The 27,931-nt window shown below is 46.2% G+C and overlaps 1 protein-coding gene across 2 annotated transcripts in view; it reads left to right on the top strand.

Annotated features, from left to right (window-relative positions):
• Positions 1-27,931, top strand: part of PABIR2 (PABIR family member 2) — a 207,154-nt gene that overhangs the window by 136,570 nt on the left and 42,653 nt on the right. The gene's annotated exons all lie outside the window — the stretch shown is intronic.

Below are 27,931 nucleotides of genomic sequence, written 5' to 3'. Positions count from 1 at the left end.
ACTGGCTTGTCACACTGCCTGAAATATTCACATTGTGAAGTAGTGGAGTCCCCGTCTTTTCTAAAGCAGAGTGTCTCAGAGGTAGAGACCTTCCCCAATCTTTAAAGAAGATCAGCTTTTCACTTAAAGCAAAAAACAAAACAAAACAAAACAAAAAAACAAAACAAACGGAGAAGGGAGGGTAATGCTCAGTCCAGGTTTTGGTGTGAGCTGGGAATGCGGACAGGGGGTGGGCTGAGGAGGGCCCAGGGCCCGCCAGCATGGCCCCTGAGTTACTGGTAGAACCTCTGGGAAGGAGGGAGGTGACTTATGGGGCCCCGGGGAGAGGCAAAGTCAGCCGGGGCCCAGGCCAGGACTCTCATCTGTGGCCCCAGAGGCACACGCTGGCTCTAATCATTGTGATGTTGGGAGGCGATCCCCACAGTCTCCAGTTCCCTAACTCTGTTGTTACCATGACCACTCAGGGTGCAGGCACTCTGCATTTTCTGTGACCCCACTTAACCCACAGATACTTCTGCATGTCTCATTATTCGGTGGCACAGACAGACGGACCACAACAGCAGGGGATGGCCACAGACGTCACAGCCAAGGATCTTGCAATACATTTGTTCCAGCTTTGCTAGGTCTCTTAAGAAATCTACAATTTTGATTTTTTTTTTTTTTTACTTAATTGTCCCTCCAACACTCTTTATTTAAAAAAAAAAAAGACTGTATTTTTTATTTTTTTATTTTTTTAAAGATTTTATTTATTTATTTGTCAGAGAGAGAGCGCACAAGCAGGGGGAGCGGCAGGCAGAGGGAGAGGGAGAAACAGGCTCCCCGCTGAGTAAGGAGCCCGATACGGGACTCGATCCCAGGACCCTGGGATCCTGACCTGAGCCAAAGGCACATGCTTAACCAACTGAGCCACCCAGGCGCCCCCTCCAACACTCTTTAAAGCACATACTATGTGCCAAGTGCTGGAGTAAGCATATGGGATATATCATTGATCTAATCCTTACCACAACCCTGTTGTGTAGGCACTGAGAGGGTAAGTAATTTGGCCGGGACTGTTGGCCTATTTAGAGCTTCTAGAAGTCATCTGGCCTGCTGGAATCTTTGAGATTACTTTTCCTAACTCAAACTCCCTTCCGAATTGTCTCTTCCCATTGATTCAGCTTCTGTAGTGAGAGATTCATCTGCAAAATGAGGTTGCCTGAGATAGCTCTGGTAGGGAGTCAGCCTCCGCACTCACCTGGGGACCGTCCCCTGTAGAACCAAAGAACAGAAATAACCAGCCTCACTAGGATTGGCCACAAACCTCAAACTCCTTTAGAAGGACCCCAAAATGTCTCTGAAAAACAATAGTCAGATCACTGACCTTACTGCTGGAGAATGAAGGAGCATCACCGTGGCAAGTGTCCATCCACTTTGAGCCACTTGACCTGCCACCTTGGGTCTTTTCTGACAAAAGCCTTCAGTTAACCCAGCAATTCCAGCCTAGGCTCCTGTCGGAGTCTGCCTAAACTAGCTAGATGGTTGCATCTGGGTCACTATAACCCAAAAGGCCTTAATTAAAGTCAGGAAATATGCTCAGTCTCCTCCTCTGCAATGCTCTAAGTCTAGATACGGCAAATTCGCCTGTGAAGACGTAGAAGCATAAAGGGGCCCTGGACACAGCACAGTCATTTGGGACACCTTCCCCCCCGGCCCCCGCCAGTATAAATTGAGAAATGAGAAAAGGGAAGTATTTGGCTCTAGATGAGTTTCCTTTTGTAAAGACTGTAGACAAAGGGGCTTGTCTACTAAAGGCACTTTGTTTGGGTACAGGGAAAGCAATCTCCAGCCCACGGGGCCTCAGGCAGGAGTTTGCATGGTGGGTGTTTGGGTGGGTGGGGAGGAGCAGGTCGGTGACGACTGGCAGGCTGAGGGCGTGAGGAGGACACAGGAAGGAAAAGGGGGCAGAAGGAGAGGGGGGCAAGAGACTGGAAAGTGAAGGGAGCAGGCACAAAAGAGAGAAGAGGAATGGCAGGGATGTTCGTAGTAGGGGCAGTGAGGGGAGGGCTTGTGCCACTGGCAATCTGCTCGCCTTCTTTTTTTCTTTTTTTTTAAGACTTTTTTGTACTGGGGCACCTGGGTGGCTCAGTCAGTGAAGCGTCTGCCTTCAGCTCAGGTCATGATCTCAGGGTCCTGGGATCGAGCCCCGCATTGGGCTCCCGGCTCAGCGGGGAGTCTGCTTCTTATTTATTTGAGAGAGAGAGAACGAGAGGGGGGAGGGGCAGAGGGCGAGGGAGAAGCAGACTCCCCGCTGAGCAGGGAGCCCAACGCCAGCTCCATCTCTGGACCCTGACCTGAGCTGAAGGCAGACTGAGCCACCCAGGGGCCCCTCTGCTCGCCCTCTTGATGAATTCATTTCCCGTTTATTCCATACCTTTGGGGCATTGGAGTCTTACACCAATGATTTATCCAGTAATGGACACTTACCCCCTTCAGGTATCAACACTTTTGTAGCTCAACTTTGGAGAGATAGCCTTTCAAAATTTGTTCACACTCCATGGCTTTCTGACACAAGAACGTCTTGAATTACCTTTTCTGGAACTCGTGGTGAAATAGGCAAGGAGTTTGCTTATGAACATTGTTTTCGTTCTTTCAGCAGAAAGTGATTAAGGGCCTTCTGTATGCCAAGCACTGGGCCAGGTGCCATGGACACTGGTGGACACCACGGACCTGGAGCCTTCCCATGGACCTTGTTGTGCCTGTAATTTAGCCCGGGTTGAGAGAGTCAGAGGATCACCGCTATCACTTCCTAAACTGTGGGCTGTGATGCAGTGAGACCTTTGAGGGTCTTAGGAATGAGTTGGGTTGTTTGCTCCGGACCGTGATGCCCGGGACCTCCCAATGCCAGCCGCCGATTCATGTTGTTGTCACTATGTTCCTTCTCATCGGCCATGTACTTGAACACCTATTTGCCCGGGCCGGGGCCTGGCAGTGGCTTGTCTCTTCCACAGAGTAAAGTGTATGTGTTTGGGGATTGTGGTCACCCAGCAGCATCTCTGCCCCAAGTTCTGAGCTGCAACTATAGTTGAGGTCGCTGGAAGTATCGCTTCCAGGGAAGCGAGGACTAACAGCGTAGTCAGGGGGTGGGTGCTGGTCAATGTTTAAACATTGGCTGTCTCAGTTGGTGGGGGAGAAGGGCGCTGATTGATGGTGTTTGCTGATTTCCATGGTGTAAATATTCCCACCGTGGCCAGTTCCAAGCTCCCGACGCGATGTCACAGAACCAGGGCCAGAGAGGACATGCACCTCAGCGCCCCATTGGAGAGTATTTCCACCACACAGACATAGGAGTGAAGAGTAGCAAAAATAATTAGCAAGGCATGAGTATTGAGCATTCATTAGCTTTCATAGAGCTTAATTGCAAGCTTACATACTTTAATTTTTTAATAATTCCTGCAGGTAACAAACCAACTCCTGAAATTCCTGGTGAACAGTCAGTTCTCACTATCAGCTGAGCGGAGTGCTAGCTCACCTTTCTTTTAGGCTCAGCAGGAGAAAGGGACACTAATTAGATGGAGCCCCAGAGTCCTCATCCCAGCTTTAACCATGGAGGCCCCACTTGTATTCATTTTATGCATACTGGGATTCTGTGTTTGAACAAAGGGTTCCAGTATGTTTTTAATGTGGGATTTTTGGAAAGACACTGGTGTAGACAGTTGATGAGGCTCCTTCCAGCTAGGATGGCCCAAGTTAGCGAAGCCTGGGTACCCTCCTGTTTCCTTTCTCATTTCCTTGTCCTCTCTTGTCACTCAGGTTTCCTATTCCTGCCGTCCTCATGAATCCTTTTGTCCCATCCCAAGGACCTCCATCTACACTGAAGAGAGAGCTGTTACCACCTGATCTGGTTTAAAGTGAGATCCCTCCCAGGCATATTTTACTCTTTAACACATGACTCTGGGAGACTATGAAGTTCTTCCAAATACAAAGGGATGGACTTCTAAAGGGCAGAATTCCAAGAAGGGGGAAGGTACCTTAAAATCAACCTGTTTTATGCTTTGCATTCTCCTTCAAAAATCTCCGGGTCTCAATGGATGGCTGGGTTACCCCCAAAGAGCTGCCCGATAGTGCACCTCTATTTTTCTTTATACAACACACGATTCTTTGAGTAAAACCCAAAAGCTTTTCTTAGCACGTGTTTGGTTGCTCCTCCACCAAATACGAGTTTTTCAGCCATGGAAATGCATAGAAGAGGCCGCAGGAGTTTGACCAGCCTGCTCAGTCCAGGTTTTGGTGTGAGCTCGGAAGGCGGACAGGGGGTGGGCTGAGGAGGGCCCATATGGATATGACACAATCCTTTTCTGAAGACAAATTCACCCTCCTTAGCCTGCCAGAGAAATTATTTTTCCAGGAAAACTAAACAGTAAGCACATACTTGGATGTTCCTTTCAGACAAGAGAGGAGCCCTTTCTATCCCATTAAGGTCAGGCAATTGCCCAAATGATTTGCTTCACTGCCTATCATAACGGGGAGTGTGGGACAGAACCAGCGGGGGCCTACACTCGTCTCCGTCCATCCAGCAGTCACAGTGGAGCAAAGTTCATAGTCGCAGGCACCCTCTGAAGCCTGCAGTCAGAGAGGCTGAGGCTGGGGCCACTCGGGAACCTCCCCCCTGCACACACACAAGCCTACAATGTTCCCACAGCTCAGTGCAGCAGCTCATCGGGGTCAGCGTTCTAGAACCAAAAGTGAAGTGATGGACTAGGGTGCATAGAGGCTGGTGGCCTAGGAGTCCATGGGATGAGGCACAAAGGTGAGCTTCCTGGCCAACCGCCAGATCTGCTGGGTGCACGCTGTTCAGATGCAGATAGGCTAGCCAGTAGCCCACGAGCTGGGGGGGGGGGCAGTGTGCCCAGACCTAGGGGTCCACCCCATAGCTTTGCTTCTCAGGTTCCATCCCCGCTCCTGACACCAGCAGCAACCTCCCTTTGTTTGCTTTTCACTGAGAGTGACGGCTCCCTATCTGAAGGCTCCAATTGTAAGGAGGTATGAATGCATGCCCAACACATAAAACAGACTCAAAGCCAAGCTCTGTCCAGTCTAGGCCAACTTAGGTGATAAATCTTGCTCAATTCCCTGGTCTGAATACCTTTGGCTACCTCTGCAAGCCCAGTCTATTCTTGATCCAAGGCCCCTTGGCCAAGGTCCCTGCACAGTTGGCCCTTTCTCCTCTTCTCTGTCCAAGCTGAACTCACTCTCCCCTCGCTCTCCCCAAAGTCCTTCACTTTCAGGATCGGAATCTTTGGAGCCCAAACTTTCTCTCTTAGAAAAATCTCTTCTTTTACCTCTAACTTCAGTCCAACTTAGGCTCTTAAATTCTCTTGAGTCTTCCAACACTTGAATTCTAGAGGACTCTGGTCTCTCCGGGGAAAGCAGTGGCTATCCACATTTATCTAGTAACATCCAATGGCTAGTATAATTTATAGATCATGTCCAGCAAACAGCAATCTCAGAGTATGCTTTCCCTGTGTCACTTGCTCTTGACCTTGGAGAGAGGTTTGAGATCTAAATGTAAGCCACCAGCAAAATATTGCCTTGTCAATGCACCAAAGAGAGGGAAAGTTAGCTTATCTTTCAGAAGTCCCCAGAGTACTGTGGACTAGCTGAGTAAGTGTAATTAGAAAAAGGAAAAGGAAGTCAAGGATAAATTCACATGTAGCTGAAGAAGTCTCATGATAAAGTGAATTTTTCCCAAGGTTGCCAGAAAGCAAGTCATGCAACCTTTGGGAAATGGTGAGTTCAAGAATTTCCAAAGAGCCCCCCATCCTTCACCTGGCCAAGTCCTTGATATCACCCAAGAGCTCTGATTGTCCCACTTCAGGCTAGAGAAGCAAGCTGCTTTTCATTGCTACTTTCCAAAGTGTGTTCATATCCATTATCTCACTTGATTGTTACCATGACCCTGTGAGGTAGGTAGGATAACTATTAGTTTTCCCCAGGCTCACTTCTGGAAGATTCCCAGGAGTCAGATTTTACACAATGGTAAGTTGACAATGTTGGCTCCCTTTCCACATGCTAACAAAACCTAGCTGGTCTAATCCTTATGTAAAGGGAAGATTCATCATGCAACATTGACCTAAGCTAGGCAGAGAGAAGCCTGATCATCAGGGAGTAACAGGGTTGGGGGGGAGGTGATCTTGAAAAACTGGGTAATTCTACTCCTCCCTTCCCTTCCTGGAGCTAAAATCCAGGCTTTTGAATGGGAAGGGCTTGTGTTATCTTTTTTTTTTTTTTACTTTTATTTTTTTATTGTTATGTTAATCCCCATACATTGCATCATTAGTTTTAGATGTAGTGTTCCATGATTCATTGTTTGTGCATAATACCCAGTGCTCCATGCAGAACGTGCCCTCCTCAATACCCATCACCAGGCTAACCCATCCTCCCACCCCCCTCCCCTCTAGAACCCTCAGTTTGTTTTTCAGAGTCCATCATCTCTCATGGTTCGTCTACCCCTCTGATTTCCCCCCCTTCATTCTTCCCCTCCTGCTATCTTCTTCTTCTTTTTTTTTCTTAACATATATTGCATTATTTGTTTCAGAGGTACAGATCTGAGATTCAACAGTCTTGCACAATTCACAGCGCTTACCAGAGCACATACCCTCCCCAGTGTCTATCACCCAGTCACCCCATCCCTCCCACCCCACCCCCCACTCCAGCAACCCTCAGTTTGTTTCCTGAGATTAAGAATTCCTCATATCAGTGAGGTCATATGATACATGTCTTTCTCTGATTGACTTATTTCGCTCAGCATAAAACCCTCCAGTTCCATCCACGTCGTTGCAAATGGCAAGATCTCATTCCTTTTGATGGCTGCATAATATTCCATTGTATATATATACCACGTCTTCTTTATCCATTCATCTGTCGATGGACATCTTGGCTCTTTCCACAGTTTGGCTATTGTGGACATTGCTGCTATAAACATCGGGGTGCACGTACCCTTTCAGATCCCTACTTTTGTATCTTTGGGGTAAATACCCAGTAGTGCAATTGCTGGATCATAGGGTAGCTCTATTTTCAACTTTTTGAGGAACCTCCATCCTGTTTTCCAGAGTGGCTGCACCAGCTTGCATTCCCACCCACAGTGTAGGAGTGTTCCCCTTTCTCCACATCCCCGCCAACATCTGTCATTTCCTGACTTGTTAATTTTAAGGGCTTGTGTTATCTTCAAGTTACACAAACCTTCTTTCTTTTTTTTTTTTTAAAAGATTTTATTTATTTATTTGAGAGAGAGAGAATGAGAGACAGAGAGCACGAGAGGGAAGAGGGTCAGAGGGAGAAGCAGACCCCCCGCTGAGCAGGGAGCCCGATGCGGAACTCGATCCCGGGACTCCAGGATCATGACCTGAGCCAAAGGCAGTCGCTTTAACCAACTGAGCCACCCAGGCGCCCCACAAACCTTCTTTCTTGAAGACTGGAGGCTAAGACCAAATTTCTGTATATTTAGCTATATTTGATCAACCCTTACCAATTAATCAAGTGCCCATTGTGGGCCCAGCTCTGTGGGAGTGCAGGGAAGTATGAGATGTGGGCCCTGATCTCCAGGAGCTTACAGTTTTGCTGGGAGCTAAACTTGTACACACTAGGCAGCAATGCCTAGTAGGCAAAATGATGAAGAGGAAGTCAGAGGGGATTGATGCAGCCAGGGGAGGCATCCCGAAGAGGCAGGACAGAGAAGCGCTTAGGAGCATGAGCTCTGGGTCGGGCAGTAAACATGGCTTCAATCCATAAAATGGGGTGAAAATTAAGAAATACTTGTTGTATCAGGTTACTGAGAAGATCAAATGAGCACAGTGCCTGGCACATAATGCCAAATGCTGTTCAGCATTCAACAAATGGTATCATTAAGGCCCTATTTAAGCTGACCATTGAAGAATGGGAGAAGATTTGGAGACACTGAGGGAGAGAGACAGAACAATCCAAGGCACTGAATTAAACGAAGGCAAGGAAGTGTGAAAGGGAAGGAAAAGGAAAGGAGGTGTGAAAGGATGCTGAGGCTACTGGTCTTATTAAAGCAGAGGGGACATATTAAGGCAGCAGGAAAAGATCAACTTTGTTAGGTTCTCTTCTCTGTCCAAGCTGAACTCACTCTCCCCTCGCTCCCCCCAAAGTCCTTCACTTTCAGGATCGGAATCTTTGGAACCCAAACTTTCTCTCTTAGAGAGAAGCTAGATGCAGCTAGATGGTGAAAGGCCTTACCACCAAGCAGAGGAGTTTAGACTGGATATGCTAGGAAGTGAGAAGCCACTGGAGACTTGCAAGCGAGAGAATAACCTGGGGATGGTGGTCTTAGAGTAATACTGACCCATGGTGTGCTCAGTGACTTGGAGAGGGACTGAGGGATAGCCATTGTTTCAGGTATGAGTTGATACAGGCCTGGACTAGAATGACCATAGACAACATTTGAAAAATGCTTTGGGGGGGAAAATTAACTAGATGGACTAGGTAATTAGGTGTGAGAAATGAAGGAGAAGGACGAGTCCAAAAGGATTCCAAAGTTTTGAGTCTAGATGACTTGGAAAGTAAAATAGGAGTCAGGAGAAGTAGGTGTGGAGGAAGATACTGGGGTCAGTGTTCAGTGTGAGATGATGGAGATACCCACGTAGAAATGTCTAGAAGAAAATAGTGATACTCAAAGGTCCTAAGAGGGCATAATTTTTTTTTTTTAACTTTTCAACCCCCTTTACCCATTTCTCCCACTTCCTTTTCTTGTACTGAGCAGAGGCAGACTTCATTCTTGGTGAGATTGTTCTCTGCATGTATTGACAGCTGTATTCCTTCCTTTTTGGTTCTATTAATTATTTTTCTTGTTCTATTACATCACATAGTAGAAGAACAGTAGTCCTGGATATTCCTATCTTGTTCCCAACTTTGGGAGAAAACATCTGTTTCACAATTTATTAACAAACACATATGTAGTGCTTCTACGTGCCAAGCTCTATTATGAATACTTTACAGATTATTTAATCCTCCTGCAGTGTTATGAGATAGATATTATTATTGCTGTTGTTGTTGTTGTTATTATTATATCCATTTTACAGATGAGGAAACTGAAGCACAGAGAAGCTATGTAACTTGCCCCAGGTCACACAGGTGGCAAGTGGCAGAACAGAGACTCAAAACCCCACTATCTAGCTTCAGAGACTGTATTTGTAACCACTCTGCTATGCCTGCTACCTTTTGAAGTATGGAGTTTTTTCTTTTTTTTTTTTTTTTAAGATTTTATTTATTTATTTGACAGAGAGAGAGAGAGCGCAAGCAAGGGGAGTGGCAGGAAGAGGGAGAGAGAGAAGCAGGCTTCCCTGCTGGGCAAGGAGCCCGATGTGGGGCTCGATCCTGGGACCCTGAGATCATGACCTGAGCCAATGACAGACACTTGACCCACTGAGCGCCACCCAGGTGCCCCTGAAGTATGGAGTTTTCTATAGATTTCTGGAAGATACTCTTGATCACATTAAACTTTTCTTTTATTCCGAGTTTCCTTAGAGCTTTCTAGGAGCAAATGGGTGCCGAGTTGTCAAATACTTTTGCTATATTCATTGAAATGATCATATGGTTTTTTCCCCTTCAATATGCAAATGTAATGCATTACATTGATATAGTTTCTAATGGGGAAGCACACTTGCATTGTTGGGATTCAACCCTACTTGGTTATGTTATGTCCTTCTTTTGCAAAAGTGCACACTTTGATTTCCTAGTAATTTATTTAGGGCTGTCGCATACTGTTATTTTTCTGTCCTCAAGCAATTTGGTATTGGTGTAATGATAGCTGTGGAAAATAAGTTAGGAGCTTTTCATCTTTTTTAATGCTCTGAAGCAGTTTGTTTGATAAGGGGATTATCTGTCTCTTAAAGGTTTTGTACAATTTACCTTTAAAACCTTTGTGTGTGTGTATATGTTAAGAGGGCTGAGGTGTATGCATGTTTGATTCTATTTCGATTTCTTCTCTAGTTTATTGGTGTAGTCAGATTTTCACCTTTTTCTCAAGCCAGTTTTGGTAATTTATATCCCCCTAAAAGACTGTCCATTTCCTCTGGATTCCAAATTTATTGGTATAAATATTAATACAAATACCAATGATTTATAACTTCATATCTATACCACAACTTCTAATTACAGACATAGCCAAAGGTATTCTGAACAGGGAATTGAGCAAAATTTATCACTAATTACTAAGAATATTTCATCTTTCCTATACTTTTTAATGTATTCTAAATGTAGTTCTCTCTCAGTTCTCTCTTTCCCTCTCCCTCTAGCTTTTCTTACTCCTAAGTGGTTTATTTATTTATTTTTCTTTTAAGCAAACTTGCTAACTATGCCCATTTTCATGGTGTTTCCAAAGAGCCAGCTTTTGCTTGTATGGATCAACTTTCCATTTTTTTTGGTGATTGTGTATTTTATAAATTTTTGCTTTAATCTCTGTTAGCAAGCCTTATTCCTGCAAAGCCCATCTGTCTGGACTATCCTTTCCTCCTTCCCTTTCACTTGGCTAACTCCTACTCATTCTTCAGTTTATGCATCATGTCTTTTAGGAAGCCTTCCCTGACCTTCCAGCATGATTTAAATGCTCCTCCTCTGTCCTCCCCCAGCAGCTTCCAGCGCTCATCGTTCTATGTTATCATTAGCCGTCTGCTTGTCTCTCTTCCCTATTAGACTGTAAATTCCTTGAGGGCAAGGACCGTGTCTAGTTCATAATTGTACCTCCAAGGGCTGAACAGAGTACTTGGCATCCCCAGTGGGAATTCAAATGGAAATTTTATTGGAGGTAACAACCCAGGAGCTGGCAGGCAGATCTAACAAAGGGGCTCCCACTAGTCTGTTGCCTGAGGTTTGGGGTCTTAAAAAAAAGAAGAAAAGAAAAACAATGATCTTTGGAAGAATTTCTTTCCTTGATTTTTAAAAGAATCAAGCCCCTTCAAATGTGTAATTCCAATGGTCGTCCCTTGGGGGAGGAGTCCTTCCCCACTCCCCTTTCAGCCCTGCTCTCCAGCAAGGATCTAGAAGGTTTGACTCCTGAAGGAGCCCAGGCCGACAGTTAGTCATAAAGGAGCTGAGACTAACTGGAGTTAAAAGGTCTATAGATTGCCTCAGGACGTTTCCATTTAAAAGCAGCTTTCCTATACAGGGGTGCTTTCCTTTTCTACAGTGAGGGTGGGGGAACCTCATCCCATACTTCTGCTTCTCTGGCTTCCAATCTAATCTGAGACACCTTCCCTCTCTATTCATCTCCCCCCTCAATCCCCCCTACTTTTACTCACCATTGACCCCAGGAGTTTTTTGTTACTTGTATCCAGGAGGTGTTTCAAGAATATGAACTGAAGTTGTAGTTTGTGAAATTGGCAACATCTATGCATCGCGGCCCTACGTTTTCTTCTGGAAACTTCTGTGGTTAGCAATCAGGTCCAAGGAAAGCAAAACACAGGCCGAACTGAAAGAGAAGTATACCAAAATCATGGAACACCACGAGCATTAGGGCCGGCTCCTGCCCACTTCCCAGCGCCTACCTCCACCCTATCGGCCGTGGTCTGATAGAAGACTCTTTCTAGACACAAAAATCAAACTGGTGACAGAACATTTCTGTTCACCGTGCATTTACTCCCTGGGAAAGATGGTCTCACTTCCTCATACAGTCTAGGTTCCTCTTTGAAGAAGGGATCATGAGACTAAAACTATAAAAACACTTTCAAAAGAGAACTCATCCTGAAATTGAAGGGAGGTCAGAGGAAGCAGGATCCCAAGAAGGCCCACGCTGTGACACCTGCCTAAGACTGAACTAAGGAAAGGGAGATGGCCCACCCAGAACTGTGTGGGCCCCAGGGCTGCTGGGATGGGGCAACAGGCTAAAGGGTGGCCTACTTCAGACCTTTCTGAGGTTGCTTTGCAGATGGCAGATGTGTTCCAGGCACTGCGCCAAGCTCTGGGGATATAACAAAGAATGGGACACGGTTATTGCCCTCAAGGAGCTTAGAGTGTGGGGTCTGTGTGGGACATGATGTCCACATTTGGAACTCTCCTGGCTCCTCTGATATCTGGCACCTTGACTTGAATGTGCATCATCTCCTCAGCATTTGCAATGTCCTCAAAGACAGGAACTGCGTCTCGTTCATCTTTGGACCCCCAGTAACTAGCACCCTACCTAAAATATGGTAAGCACTCAATGAATATGTGTTACACGAATGAAGGAAGGAAAGAAGAGGAGAGGGAAGGATGGTAGGAAAGAGAATTAGACGTGACCACTACTGCCAATACCCCAGAATCCTGAGGCAGCCCCCAGAGTCATGGGACAAAAACCCAGGGATACCTAGGTCAGCGTCATGGAAGCTGGTGGCTTTAAATCGGTCACTTTTGGTGTTGTGTTTACTAACCCTTGAAGGCATTAAAATAATAGGGTAGGAAAACAGTTGGTGGCTCTTCAAAAAGTTAAACATAGAATTACCATGTGATTCCACAATTCTACTCTGAGGTATGTACCCCAAAAGAACTGAAAACAAGTACATGTACACATACGTTCATAGCAGCCCTACTCACAATAGCTAAAGGGTGGAAACAGCCCAAAGTCCATCCATAGATGAATGAACTTAAAAAGTGTGATATATCCACACAATGGGATGTCATTCAGCCATAAAAAAGAACAAAGGACTGATACATGCTAGGACTTGGATGAACCTTGAAAACATCATGCTCGGTGAAAGAAGCCAGGCACAAAGGCCACATATTCTATGATTCCATTTATTGGATACATCCAGAATAGGTAAATCTATAGAGACAGGACAAAGATTGGTGGTTGCCAGGAGCTGGACAAAAGGAGGAAACTGGGAGAATCTGCTAAATGGGTAAGGGGTTTTACTCTGGAGTGAGGGAAATGTTTTGGAACTAGATAGACATGGTGTTTGTACAACCTGTGAATGTACTAAATGTCACTGAATTGTTCAATGTAAAAATGGTTGGTTTTATGTGAATTTCACTTCCATAAATTATTTTTTCAGTAACAATATTAGAGTAGCCGTAGGAAGAGCCAGGCTAGAGAAGCCCCAGTTCTGATTCGGGGCAGACTGGGTTGTTGTGGGAAGTGGTGGGCTAGGTGGGTACAGAGTGGGAGCTATAATCTTCCCCATCCCCTACTCCACCACGTTCCAATGCTTGTTCCTTTCCTACTCAGTGAGGTCAACTGTTTATTCCTATCTCCATTCCTGTCCATATCCAAGGATTGTCCAGAATTATTTTTAAGAATATTCCACTTCTCTAAGGGACTGTTCATCATGAAAAAGCAGTTATTTGTTAGGAGCTCTTCCAAGAAATCCCAGATATCAAAGATGTTAGGAATACAGAAAGCCGGCATGAAATCTTCTTAAAGGTCACTTTAAGAAGATGGCCTTTTGAAGAAAGTCTTCAGAAAATGTTGATGTAGCCAAGGTGATCGGTGAGCACAAAGTGTTGGGTACCTGGGGGATGTTAGGAGATGCTTGTTAAATGACTGATTCCTTGATTGAACAAAGACATTTACATGAAGGATCCCACTTCAGTGATGACCCTATCTTGTTTATGGTCTTCGGGCCACGTTTTATGTAAGAGCTTTCATTCATCCATTCCTTCTTTCATTCAACAAATATTTATTGAGCATCTCCTATGTTCTAGGAAGTACAGTGCTAGGTATTTATCATCATAGACATGGATAAAAGAAATTCACATACATGAATTAGTCCCAGGGATGAAAGGCACAACATAGGGAATATAGTCAATGATACTGTAACAGGGCTGTATGGGGACAGATGGTGGCTACGCTTGTGGGGAGCACAGCATAAGGTATGGACTTATCCAATCACTATGTCGTACACCTGAAACTAATGTAACATTGTGTGTCAACTAGACTTCAATTTTTTAAAAAAGGAAATTCACATCCAGTTGCAAAAAATATTTTTATTTTTTATTTATTTATTTTTTAAAGATTTTATCTATTTATTTGCCAGAGAGAGAGAGCATAGGCGAGAGAGAGTGAGCGAGAGTACAAGCAGGGGGAGCTGCAGGCAGAGGGAGAAGCAGGCTCCCTGCTGAGCAAGGAGCCCGATGCGGGACTTGATCCCAGGAGCCTGGGATCATGACCTGAGCTGAAGGCAGCTGCTTAACTGACTGAGCCACCCAGGCGTCCCGCAAAAAATATTTTTAGACATGAATTCAACCTTTTACCATCTCCAAAGCTTGAGCTTGACTAAACCGATGGGCAAAACAGGGCAAGTTCTGGAGATGATGTTTCCATAAACTAGAATATGTGGTCCGATAAGTATGGTTCAGAGGCAACAGAGCAGAATACTTGAAAAGAAGGCCATCTAAGGGAATGGCCCTGGCACCAGGGAGGTGGGACAGCTTGGGAGAAAACCTAAGCAATGCCTTCTTCCCATCTCTCCTGTCCTCTCTGTCCCCTCACCCCAAGCACGGACCACCAGGAGACGATGGATCGGAGCAGCATTCCCCTAGACCGCTGGGTCTCCACACACTCTGCGTGCAGCAGATGCTTTCTCCCACCCCCAGCACAGCTCACGAGGGGCTCGGTGTGAGCGCTGGGTTGCCTGAAATTGGGGGGAGGCAATCTGGTCAGAACTAAAGAGGGTCTGCTTCTTGCCGTCTATGCTACAGTTAATCCATTGCCATCTGTCTTTATTTTGCTGACTCACTGCTTTCATTTGGGTTGGCAGTTCTTTTGCTGTTGGCTGCAGTCTTTAACTGTTTACAGAGGGCTGAGATGGATGGAGAATTAGGGGCTTTGCATTCATTCCCTGGATGAAATCCTACCCAGGTACTGTGGGCCTCTTGTTGAGGGGCTGGGGCCAAGGCCCCTGGATTTTGATGGATGGTGGAGATTAAGTGTAGGGTAACACATCATTTAGTCTGATTGCAAGGCCAGATTTCTCCCAAGTGCTGCCAAATGAGCTGGGAGGTCATGTGAATTGTCTGCCCAAGCACAAGGGAGTATGGTGCCTTTTAATTAGAACAAGGATGAGGGATATTCGGGACCTTGGTCTGTCAAGGAACTTGGAGTGCCCAAATCCTATACTTCATTCAAGGTTCTCTTTAGACCTCACCTCATCCATGGAAGCCTTCCCTGAATAAACTTCCATCCAAACCTTCCTGCAAAGTATACTTTCCTACGCTTTGAATTTCATCAGCATTTGGTTTCTATTGTATATGACCCTGGCTCTGTCATTTGGGAGCCAACCTTCGGCAAGTTTGAGAGATCCTTTCTTTATTCCAGTGAGACATAAATTAATTAAGATGTGAAAGTCTGTAGCCTTAAAGCTCTAAGTGGGATGCATTACATCTTTGCAGCTTAAAGTTGAGGAGACCATACAGTTTATCAAACTGGGACACTTTTGAGAGTGAAGGGCAGTGCTATTAATAATAATGCTGGAATATCAGCATTAAACTGGGACCATCCTGGGCCAACCAATACATACATTTACCCTACCTAAAGCACTTAGGTTCCATTTTGACTTCTTTTGTTCCTACCCTGATTCCCAGGCAGGACTGGTGGACACAAGACTGAGTAGGCGGATATACCCGAAACCTCTCTACCTCAGAAATGATCTAATGCTGACCGAAAGTACCTTAAAAGGGCTAAAACTGACATGGGTTCCACTACAAACCCACAACATCTTATTAAAGCCATTCTGCCGGATCGCATGGAAGTGTTTCCACTGAATCCTTGTAGATTTCAAAGGCCAGTGGTGGCTTCCCTCAAGTCACCTTCTCCTAGGATCTAACCGCCATATAACAAAATGAAGGGGACTTGTTTATAAAAATTATCCCCTTGAAAAGTTAACATTTCAGGGTCCAAACTATCCCAGGGAGATGGCATCTCCAAGCCATCAACCCTGGAGAATATTCCCTACCAATGGGACACGATTAAAATGTAACCTCCAGAAATTGGAGTCCTCATATACTACTGGGGGGACTATAAAATGGTACAGCCACTTTGCAAAACAGTCTGAAATTTCTCAGTTAAACACAGTTACCATATGACTCGGCAACTCTACTCCTAAGTGTATACTCAAAAGAATCGAAAACAAATGTCCACACGAAATCTTGTACATGAATGTTCAATAGCTTTATTCATAATGGGTAAAACAGAAACCCCTCAATGTCCATCAACGGATGAATGGATAAACAAAATGTGGTATATCTATGCAATGAAATGTTATTCAGCCATAAAAGAAGAGAAGGACTGATCCATGCTACAACATGGATGAACCTTAAAAACTTTATGCTGAGTGCAGGGCGCCTGGGTGGCTCAGTCAGTTAAGCGTCTGCCTTCGGCTCAGGTCGTGATCCCAGGGTCCTGGGATTGAACCCCGCGTCTGGCTCCCTGCTCAGCGGGGAGTCTGCTTCTCCCTCTTCCTCTGCCTCTCCCCCTGCTCATGCTCTCTCTCTCTCTCTCAAATAAATAAATAAAATCTTAAAAAAAAAAACCCCAAACACACCCCATTATGCTGCGTGAAAGAAGCCAGTCACAAAAGACAACATCATATGATTCCATTTCTACAAAATGTCTACAAGAGGCAATTCCATAGAAACAGAAATATTAGTGGCTGCCTAGAACTGCACAGTGTGAGGAGTTTGGGGGTACAGGGTTTCCTTTGGGGGTGATGGGAACGTTCTCAAATTGACAGTGATGATGGAGGCACAATTCTGAGAATATACTAAAACCCGCTGAATTATACATTTTAAATGGGTGAATTGTAGGGTATATGAATCGTATCTCAACAAAGCTATTAAAAAAGTAGCCTCCAGGCCTAAGCAAGACTCAAAACCAGCTATCTAGGCTAGACTTGCCTTCCTTTAATGACATGGGCACTCTCTTCCAGGCCATTCTTCTCAGGCTTCAGGATAACCAAGCACCGGCTTGGGCAAAGGCCTCCTAAGGGCAGACCAGAGGGGAGAAGCCTTGTTGGTGGTGACAAGGCTTTGGCATTTGCTTGATTAACCTTTACAGAAATACCCAACACAAAGTGACAGGGTCCAATAATATTTGACAGGAAAGGGAGAGCCTGAGAGCATATGCACTCTCATGCTCCCTATAGAGATGCTCAGAAAGAAAAAGGGACTTGCCCAAGTCACACATTGAGTCAGTGGCAGGGCAGGGACCAACCCCCAATGCTCCTCTCCCCCTAGTGCTCTTTCTCCTGCCCTGACTTCTCCACTGCGTCCCCTTTCCCTCCCCCACCCAAAGCAGCCCCCTTGGCCCTTGCTGCTGAAATCCGGGAGAAGGCAAGTCTGAGCATCCAAGCTCAAAATCAGGGTGAATTTACAATTTTGGAAATATGGTACAACTATGGAAATATGGTTGACTAAATAGCAGGTCAGGAAATCAGCATTATAGGTCTCCCAACATCAGGATGTGGACAGAGTACAGGATTTGACCCCTGGTACAACTAAATCTGTGGAATAATCACATGCTTCTCTTTATACTGTATTTGGCAATATTAGAAGAGAAAAATAATATTCATCTTAGGAAAACCTTGGTAACTGCAAATTTGCTGGCAACCTTATTTCCTCTCGCTTTCTTGGAAGAAACCAAACGAAAAAGCAGCTGTACAAATTAGCCCTGACCAACAGGCTCAGGACCAAAACAAAACAAAACAAAACAAAACAAAGCCAAAAACAAATCAGGCTAAATATTTAAATCAGAATGGAAAATATATCCAACTATACGCCTACTGGAGCTCTTGAAACTGCTGATCTCCGCTTGATTATTGACAGCATACTCTTTCCAAGAGGTCAGGACAAATCTAGGGACAGTGTGACCGAAACTTATCAGCAGTTTTCCAAGCCCCTTCATCTGCACTCACAGATTTTTCTGATAGCCCTAATAGAAGCAAAACTATTTTTCCTGCTCGTGAGAGGCAGATTAGTCCCACAGTGAAAAGAAACTGTACCTCGTAGGTCATCAGTCAACAGATGCCAGGTGCCAGGCACTGCGTTGGTGCTGGAGGAAGACATTAGAGGAGAGCAGGAGGACATGACGCCTGGCCAACAGCTCCAAAATAAGACAGGTCATGGCCAAGGGCAAGGACAAAGGGCAGTAGTAGCAAAGCCGAGGAGGTAGGAGAGTTTATATACGTTGAATAACAGTCAGGGGACCAGTCTTTCTGGAACAGAGTTTTCTTTGAAGGGGGTTAGGGGATATTTGGTTGAAAAAGAAGGTTGGAGACAGATTGTGTTGGCAACGTAGGGTTGGAGGTGAGTGGCCAGATGAAAATGACATCAGGGGAGTCTTCTCTTAACTCTCTCCTCAGCCCAAGTCCCCGGGCCCTGGCCTAGCACTTTTCATACTTTCCTGTCATCCCCTGCCTCCTTGTCCCTCTTCCCCTTGAACTGTTTTTCTTGTGGAAAGAACTTGTGTCTCGTTGACATGCGTATCCCTGGTGCCTAACAAAGGGCTTACCCTATGGTCAGCACTCGGGAAATATTTATTAATGGGATGAGGCGGGATGGGATGGGATGGGATGGGATATAAGGTTACATCTCTGGAAGAGCCATCTGGAAGAGTGAGCAGGGAGAGGAGACCAGTAAGAAAGATGGTGCCCTAGTGCAGACATGAGGAAATATGGCCCTGACTCCAAGCAGTAGCAATGGTGACAGAGAAGAAGGGAGGATGTCAGATGCATTTTGAGGGCCGAATGGACAGGACTTGGGAACCGTTACTGAACACCAGCCTGAGGAAATGAAACAAAATGGCTGCCGACCTGGAGTAGGTTGCCCGCGAAGTCGTGTGGTAGGGCCTGGACACCCCAGTAGTAGGATTAACCAGCCCCTGCTTCCACTTGGTGAGCAACTGGTCACAGACCCAGCTGTCTACGGGGACCCTGGCCCTTCTGTTCTCTTCACGTGTGCGGGGTCCCCTGGGAGCTCGCGCTGACCAGTAGGATGAGGCGCCAGAGTGATGAACCAGCGTTGGGCCGCCTTAATCCTATGGTCTCAGCTCAGCTCCCGCCACCTGGAGGTGTCACACAAAGACGTGAGAGCCTCCCTCTCCTAGCCGTGCCTGTTTCGTCCCACCTCGGTCTCTCTGCCGCTCAGGAAGGGGAGGGGTGAGAGCAGACCACGGAACTTTTCAAAATCCCGTTTTCCAAAAGCTCAATCAGATCCGTTCTGTGTCTCCTGCACAGACTGCATGAGTCTGGGTAATGTAAACACTGTGAGGCCACAGCCGCCTGCCGGCTGCAATGCTGAAGCCCATTTCAGGGGGCATGAAAAAAACCTGTGTGTAACGGTCACAGACGAGAAGTGTTAGCTAATGAATGGTCCCTGCTGAGCCCAGAGCCCAGCTGAGTTATTTCAGTCTTGGGCCTTAGCGGAGATTTTTATTGGGTAACAAATCTCAAATGCTTCAGTCACCCTCTAGACCCCAGATGGGAGCCGGTCCCTCAATCCCCCCCAAAACTAATTCACTCCAGGGACATTCCTGGTTGCAGCTCAAGAATCTTAGCCTTTGGAGTGTTGGGTGATTGCTCAAGGAGGGTATGGCGGGGGCTTACTAATCCCATGAGCCGTTCTTAGGCTCCCTGAGGCAGTGTGGACAGTGGTGTTTTCCAAGAGCAGGGCTGTCAGTGGCTTCCACCAGGGCCAGGCAGCTCTGAGTGGCCTGACTGAAGAACCGTTGGCTTTGAGTCGGACACCGCTGTTCCTGCTGGGCCTCGGCCTATCCTCTGGTTCTTGCTGGCACCCTTCCTACTGTTCCTACTCCTCCAGCATGGGCTCAGGTCAGGGGCAAGGCCACAGGGCCAACATAAGCCCAGCTCGAAGGAGATGAGGGCTAGGGCCCAGCCCTTCTGTGGGCTGTTGGCCTAGAGTGTGAGCACCACAGCTATACCCTGTAGCCCGTCTGGGGTAGAAGCAGGCACGTGATTATCAGCCCCGTACCGTCTCAGAGCTCTCTGTGAAGGAGAGCCACACAAAAGAGAAGAAAATGCTAAACCCGAGCCAATGAATTGTGGGGCCTTGATGTGGTCAAATACGAATAACACAAAACTTACCATTGTAACCATTTTAAAGTGCACAGTTCGGTGGCATTTTGTGTATTCACAATGTTGTACAGTCATCACTTCTGTCTAGTTCTGGAACATTTCCATCACCCCCAAAGGAGACCCCACAGCCGTTCAGAAGTCATTCACCATCTCGCTCACCCCCTAGCTCCTGGCACCCACCAATCTGCTTTGTGCCTCTATGGATTTAACTATTCTGGATATTTTATTTAAATGGACTCACACGGGGCGCCTGGGTGGCTCAGTCTGTTGAGCATCCGACACTTGACTTTGGCTTGGGTCATGATCTCAGGGTCGTGGGATCGAGCCCTGTGTCTGGCTCCGCGCTCAGCGGGGAGTCTGCTTGGGATTCTTTCTCTCCCTCTGCCCTTCCCCCCGCCCCCTGCCGTCTCTCAAATAAATAAAACAATCTCAAGTGGACTCATACAATATGTGGCCTTTTGTGTCAAGCCAGCGTTGTTTTGAGTACCTACAGCGTGCTAGTCACACTTAGCTCACCCAAGACACATGCTGGGTGATTTTTTTGCACCATCCTGCTGAAGTCACATAACATCTCTCGGAAGTAGGTAAGAGTAATGTCTCCATTTTAAAGGCAAATAGTCTGAGGCTCCGAGAAATTGAGTAACTTGGCCAAGGATGAACTAGTAGTTAAGATCCCAGCTTAAGTCCTTCTGTTATTTATCATGTATTTAGCCCGACTCAGAGCCCATCTGCTTACTTAGAGCCAACATATTGGCTTCGTGGTATGTGCTGCCTGCCCTGTCTTGCCCGCCCTTAAATCCCCACTGTGACAGACCCCGTCGGCAGGGGGATAATCTCATGAGGCCCTTGTTAAAATACCCACGTGCTGCCAGGGATGGGAGCCCAGTATGAGCGCCCGTGGTGTTCACATGCTCTTGGGCACACCCAGAGTTCTCCTTCGTTCCCAGAGCACTGAATAGAACCCCACCCCTTTCTCTCCCACTCCTGAGAGCATATGGGAATGTTAGTGAGAGTTATTTATAGAGAAATCCTGGAATCTGCTTGCGTTTATTTGTTTAAGTAAATCATACCCAAGCTTTGGTATTTGATTATCAAAAACAAATAGCAACTGATTGTCAGACACCAGAGTGTCCTGACATCAAAGATGAGAGCCTCTGGTCCAGAGACATCCTCCTTCATGACCCACCCAGAGGCCCCAGGGGGAGCTAACTCAGCTCAGCGGGTTCACGCTTGCAGGTGAATTCCCAGAGCAGTCATGTCCCCCCGGGAACTCGCTCATTTCAAACAAAGGTCTGGAATGGCCTCCTGAGGCAGCCTCAAAGTCTGTGCACCTGATGCCTGGACTTTTGAATGGTGATTCTGGCCGCGTTTGACAGGGACACTCATGTCCCAACCACGTGGGCAAGCAACAGCCAGGGCCTGACCCGAGGTCTGCAGCAAAAGTCAGAGAAACTGAAAAAGAAAATGGGAGCTGTTCCACTGTTTTATCGACTCCAGGATGTATGTTTAAAAGATCCACACAACTGGGAGTGGCACCCCGGAAAGTTCAATGGAACTGAAAGAGACAAATATTGATACTCAACAGTCAGCTTCTACAATAATAATGGCACTGCCTAAATTCAAATAAGCAGAACAGATGTTCCTCATGTGTTATGATTTGAAAATCATTCCTTCATGTGGGATCAGTTAAAATCAAGCTTGAGACTTAGTGTATGTTTAATATAAAAACTCTCAATAAAGAGACGTTGGAGGCAAACCCAAAAGCGAGGGCATGCTCCAATCATCTGTGCAAATAATCAACTAGTCAGCATTTGCCTGGAAGACATCCAGGATGGAAATGTGTGATGATGGCCATCACCGGGAATGGAGGTGGTAATGAGAGAAATGTTCTTCGCCATCAAATCTGACCAGAGCTCAGCATGTATGGTTTTTCTCAGCGTAAGTGGGGCTTGGAGCTTGGCGCTAAGGTGAGCCCTGGAGGAAAAAAAAAAAAAAAGAAAGAAATAACAATTCTTCTGACATTTCATATACATCAGAAAAATGTTCAAGAGCTGGGCTCTTAGAAATAGATGAAACTGTCCCACGGAATAGCTAATTTCAGCTTGAACCAGCCCCGCCCAGACACTGAGGTGGGGGTGATGAGAGAACGTTGCCATAGTCTCTCTGCCTTCAGGACCCACAGAAGAACCGAACATCAGAGCTGGAAGACACAACACTCTCATTTCACTGATGAGACAGAGGCAGGAATCTCTTCGATGCACCCTTGGGGTCACACAGCGAATCCGGCCACAGGCAAAACTGAGATGGGGGCCTTGCCTTTCGTGACTCCACTCTGGGAGCCCACTCAATGAAATAGGCAGAAATCAAAACGGAACGTAAAAATATCATTTCCCTTTCACAATAATGGCACAAAATGAGGATCTTACAAGGAAAAAAACCCCAAAAAACAAAAACCAGAACTGGCATGCCCTTTCATTCCACAGCATGGGCTAACAGCCCTTTTTGTTTTAAAGAATTAGTGGAGTAAAATCGTCACCTGATCCCAAAGAAAAGAAACACAGAACAGGCAGCCACAAAGAAACTCTTAATGAAGCCAGGAAAGGACTGAAGACATTGGGGTGCTACCCTACAAGGCCAGGCAGGAAAGATTAGAGCAAAATAGTGGGGGAAGATGAAGACACAGAAGGGGTGTCGTATGCTTAAAGTCTGTAGAGAAACTCCTGGAGGCCATGGATCCAAGGGACTTAGACATGCCCTCTAGATTTGGGGGTATGAGAGAGGGGAAACCTTTGCAGCATGTAGCAGGGAAAATAGACAGAAGGTGGCCTCGCTGTATGCAGTGGGTACTAGATGTCCAGGAAGCATGAAGGAAACATGTGGACCTTCTTCTCTCAAATGGTGTTATGAAGTTACAAAGCATTTCTCAAAGAATTTCAAATAAACCAATTTCTGGTTTAATAATAAAAATAACAATAGTAATAATAAGTCCCATTTATTGAGCCCTTACTATGTGCCCGCCACCATGCTGAACTCTTTTCATGGTTTCCTCATTTCATTCTCACAACCACCCTATGACCATTTTTCAGATGGAGAAACTGAGGCTCAGAGGGTTTAAGTCAAACAGCTGGTCAGGGGTGGAACCCACCCTCCAATCAGATCTCCCAGAGCATGGAAACACGCCTTCCATCATTGTGGTGGCCCAGATGCTTGAGACTCTGCCTCTGGCAGTAAGGAGATCTGGAAAAAGTGATGTTTTTGAACATTCATTCCACTTGACGGGAAAGACGAACTGGAAAGAGAGACTTTGGGACCAGGGGACCAGTTAGAGGTCTGACCCAGTGAGAGGAAATGAAAGGGCAGGATTTTGTGAAATTGCTGGAAGAACTGACAGGCTCTGAAGACATACAGGATCCAACTGTGTCAGACTTCGCTTTTTTCATTTAGGACATCATGGAGATCGTTCCATGACAGGACATACAGACCCATCTTACCGGTTTTTGTGACTGCTTAGGGTTCTGTTCTGCCGGAGCACCGCAATTATAAATGCTATTTCGGGGAACACTCTGGAGGTCCATACATCTTTGCATCCTGATGTATATATACAGGATCTAGTCGAAGCAGTGGGACTTCCAGGCTGAAAGAAACATATTTTAAATATTGATCGACTTTTTGGGGAAGATTTTCAGAGTTGAGATGATTCATATTTTAAAATAGGGATGGGGGAAAACCTTCCTTGGTGGTGTTAGGGAATGATAGAGCAGAAATACATGGGTTGGTTGCCACTCAAAAGTGTAATCAGAAAGCCTGGGGCCTTCCATACCTTTCTAGACCCGACAAACATCAATGTTGTTGCAGCTAACGACAGGAGGAAAGGGAGCAGAAGGCATGGGAACCCGATGGAAACCCTTTTTGAATGTTGGCGATCTGGTAACTCATTCTTTCCTTACTTAAAGGAAGGGGCACTGAGCAGCTGGGTGACTGTGGCTGTCCTTGACAACTGAATGGAAGGCCATTTTCAGACATAACAGCAACATGACTTCATTTGTAGTTTTGAGAAGGCTGGCTACTGTTTTTATTTTTTTTTATAATGTAAGAGACTTTCTAAAAAAGATTTTGTTCATTTATTTGACACAGAGAGAGAGACACAGCTAGAGAGGGAACACAAGCAGGGGGAGTGGGAGAGGGAGAAGCAGACTCCCCGCCGAGCAGGGAGCCCGACGTGGGGCTCGATCCCAGGACCCTGAGATCACGACCTGAGCTGAAGGCAGACGCTTAATGACTGAGACACCCAGGCGCCCCTGGCTACTGTTTTTAGACAGGGAATCTAAATAACTTCTTAAAAATAGCTCCCAAAGGGAAGAGAAGGTAAACTCAAGTATTATTATTAAATATAATAGTCTGCTCCCCCCGCCCCAATGACATTTCAATCTGCTGCTGGTAGAGTCAGTGCTGAGTGGCAAAGTCTCAGCCCTCACTGCCTCCAGCCAAAAAGCTGCCTGGGCCTGGTGCCCAGATCCTGGGCATCGTGAAGCAAGTAAGAAGTAGGAAGTGGACAGGGGAAGGATGTGGCTGAGGGCTAGCTCTCTCTCCCAGATAGACAAGTGGCAACAAATGCAGGAAGTTTTTAGGGAGAGACCTATGCGTGGAGACAATAAGCCTACTTTTTGAATTTTCACAGATTGGACTAGTAACCAGAATGCCACCAGTTTGTTCATTCGCTCAACAGATATTTGTTGAGCATCTACTATGTGCCAGGCACTATGAGAGGCGTCCGGAATACAGTGTTGAACAAAAGTGGCCCCTGACTCCATGGAGCTTTACCGTATCACAGGAGAGATGAGTCATAGGCAGACACACAGATAAATACAAATGGTAATGAGGGCTTAAAGCAGAAAAAAAAAAAAATAGGTTGAGTGAGAGAGAAAAATCAGGTAGGGCCCGGGCTAAGGAGTCAGTTTGGCCTCACCAAGGTAGCCGGACATTTAAAGTGAGTCCTGCATGAAGAGAGGGGGCCAGTTGCTTAAAAAGCCCGGAGGAGAGCCTTTAAGGCTGAGGGAAAGGTGTGTGAAAGAACTTTGGGGACTCAGACTCTTAGGGCTCCTGGTCGGGCAGGAGGCGCCCTGGGAGGTGCTCCGCTTTTGCTTCCCAGTGGGCAAACCAGAGTACTCTAGGCCTTGTGGTTGCCCAGAGGCCCAGAGACCCAGGTGGGTTCCAGAGACCAACCTGGACAAGTTGCCTCATGAGGGTCCATGGTAACAGTCAGCGTGTTAAGTTCAGCTAGTTCGATAAGGTGAGCTTTCCAAGTATTCCCAGACCCCAGCGCCTCAGAGAATCATGTCCCAGTGATTTCCATTTCTGCTCATGGCTTTCCACCAGCAGGGCATGCCTGCCTGCTGAAGACCTGGGCCTCACCTCGGTTAGGGTTAATGACTGAGGCAGCTCTGGCCTTCGGGAAAAGAACAAGCAGCAACGAAGAGTGAGAGCAGTAACCAGAGCCAAGGAAACAGCCCCTGCCAACAACTTCCGTTCCTTCTCTTTCCGGCAGCATGGCCGCCCAAGGAGCCCCTGGTGACTGTTTATGGTGATCTGTTTGTTTCGCAATTGACAAAGAAGGAGGGAGCCCTTTCTGACATTTTTGCCCAGAGGCCCCAGATTTTTCAGTATGAAACTGCCAAATACGCAACTTTGGGTGGATATTTGGCTGAATCACTTTGAAGGGCCTGTCAGTGCCTAAAATGGAAATTGTTAGAAAGCAGAGGCAGTTGGTTGCCAACAACCATGAAATGGTAATGACCAAATCATTTATTTTTGCAACGAAATGTCATCCCCTAACACTACAAAGGCAGGGTTTTTTTTTTTTCTCGTTTGCAAGTTCTGACTACCTAAGGAAAAAAACCTTCCAGAGTGGTTCTGTGGGCCACGCACGTGTGCACGCATGCCCTGTCGCTCTCCCACCCTCTGCCTTCCCGCCCAGCCAAGCCTCCTCCATGTTCCTGGAGGCCAGCTGGAAGCTGGGATGAATTAAGAGGTTGGCTGATTGTGAAAGGTAATCAGGCTTTAGCCACCCTATAAAATGAGGGGGAGTTCATTCGGTTATTTATAAGATGGTGTGTGGCCGACTTTACCACATGGCAAAGCCAAGTAGGCAGTAATAGACTCTACCCAACAACATAATGCGGGTCTTTTAACAGCCTGTTCGAGTCTAGCTAGAGGAGACATGACACTTCATAAGGTTTCTATCTGCTCGGTAGCAGGCAAACCAGGCAAGAGCTCTAATTCTGTACCTTTTATTTTTAAACTCCAGTACTTTCTTCTGAGTTTAGGAGGAAGAGGCTGGAAAATACATTGTGGGCTCACACTGGGGAATGAAAGAGGATCTGCTATTTCTTTGAAAACAGCCATTAAGACACTGTTCCCGAGGGCCAATTCCTGGCGGCTTTAACCACAGACAAAGCTCCAGGTCCTTCTTTACGTTTTTCCATATTGACTCTTGTGTTAGGATCCATGAAAACTTATACTACCATAAGATTTATTTTAAAAGAAGACTTTAACACGCCTTTTGGCTTGAAAATATTTCAATAATGTCTGCACATTCAAAACTGAGAAGTAAGGTGGTTCCACTTGGCTTTCAGTAGAGTCAGCTTTGAGAGGGATCTTTGGGTCACAGTCATTAGTCCACAAGTTTTTGACCAGCTTCTCTTTCAACAGAAGTGGTTTTCCCCGAAGCCCTTTGTGATTGTTGGTGTGAGATCCACTTTGTCAGTAGGTCTGGTGTGAAGTTACAGGGACATTACCATTTAGCCATGGTCCTTGGTCATCTGAATGTGGCGGTCCCTTCGTATCTCACTGCATTAGAAGCCCACACTTATGGAATCCCTGTTATGCGAGGGGTTATGGCTCTGGTGTGTGGGTGAATCCCTCCTTCCAGTTCCCTCGTAGGGTGGGCTCAAGGGAATTATAAAGTAGGTCAACTCTGTCATTTCTGTCCCTTTCCCAAACTTTTAAGAGCCAGCTATCCCTCAGTCCACAGGCATCTGATCCCACTCTCTCAACTTCAGTCTCTTCATCTGTAACAGGAAGGACTTTGACGATGCTCTAAGTTCTCCCCAAACTCTGACATTTGACAAGTCTAATGGATTTGCCAGCTCAGAGGAATGGGGTCATTTTCCAACACTTTCTTTAGTTTGGGGAAACCCATCTTATAGAACGATCTTTCTCTATGTTGCCCTCGTAAGAGGAAAACATGACTCATTTCTGGTGTCGTAGAATCAACACTTGGCAGCTCTGCAGGAGGAAGCCTTTTTTCCCCGTAGAAGGGGACACAGAGCGCCATGGAAACCAGGCCAGGCACTTACACCTGACCAGGGATGCAGGCACATGAGGCAGGTGGGGCAGGCAGTCCCTACAGGGGCCAGAATCATCCATACCATCTCGGTCCTCCCATGAAGCTGGCCCCTCTCAGAAGCATGATGGTTCAGAGCTGAGCCCTGGGTCAGAAGAACAGCTCCCCTGCTTACTAGCGGTTTAACCTTGAGCAAGTTAATAAACCTCTGATGTACCTCAGTTTCCTAATCTGTAAAATATGAAAAAGAATTATACTGTTGTGAGGATTAAATGAGATCAAACGAGCGTGTAAATTGCTTAGAACAATGTCCAGCACATACAGAATAAATGTTCAGTAAATGGTAACCATCTTCATCATTGGGTGCACATGTCCAGATGTGGATCCAGGAGTGGAGAGGGTCACATTATATGAGGCTTTTCTCTCTCGTGTGCCTGAGACTCTCTGTGCTCTAGGGCAACTTCTGTGAGGTGTCTGATCTGGAATAAGTGACTTCCTCCTTTCTGCAGAACTAACTGTCCAATGGATAGTCAGT

Source organism: Mirounga angustirostris, unplaced genomic scaffold, assembly GCF_029215605.1.
Source record: "Mirounga angustirostris isolate CCGP_5_RB_7025 unplaced genomic scaffold, mMirAng1.0.hap1 SCAF_11, whole genome shotgun sequence".
Lineage (NCBI taxonomy): Eukaryota > Metazoa > Chordata > Mammalia > Carnivora > Phocidae > Mirounga > Mirounga angustirostris.
Note: the sequence above shows the minus strand (reverse complement) of the source record. Positions and strands in the feature narration are given on the sequence as shown.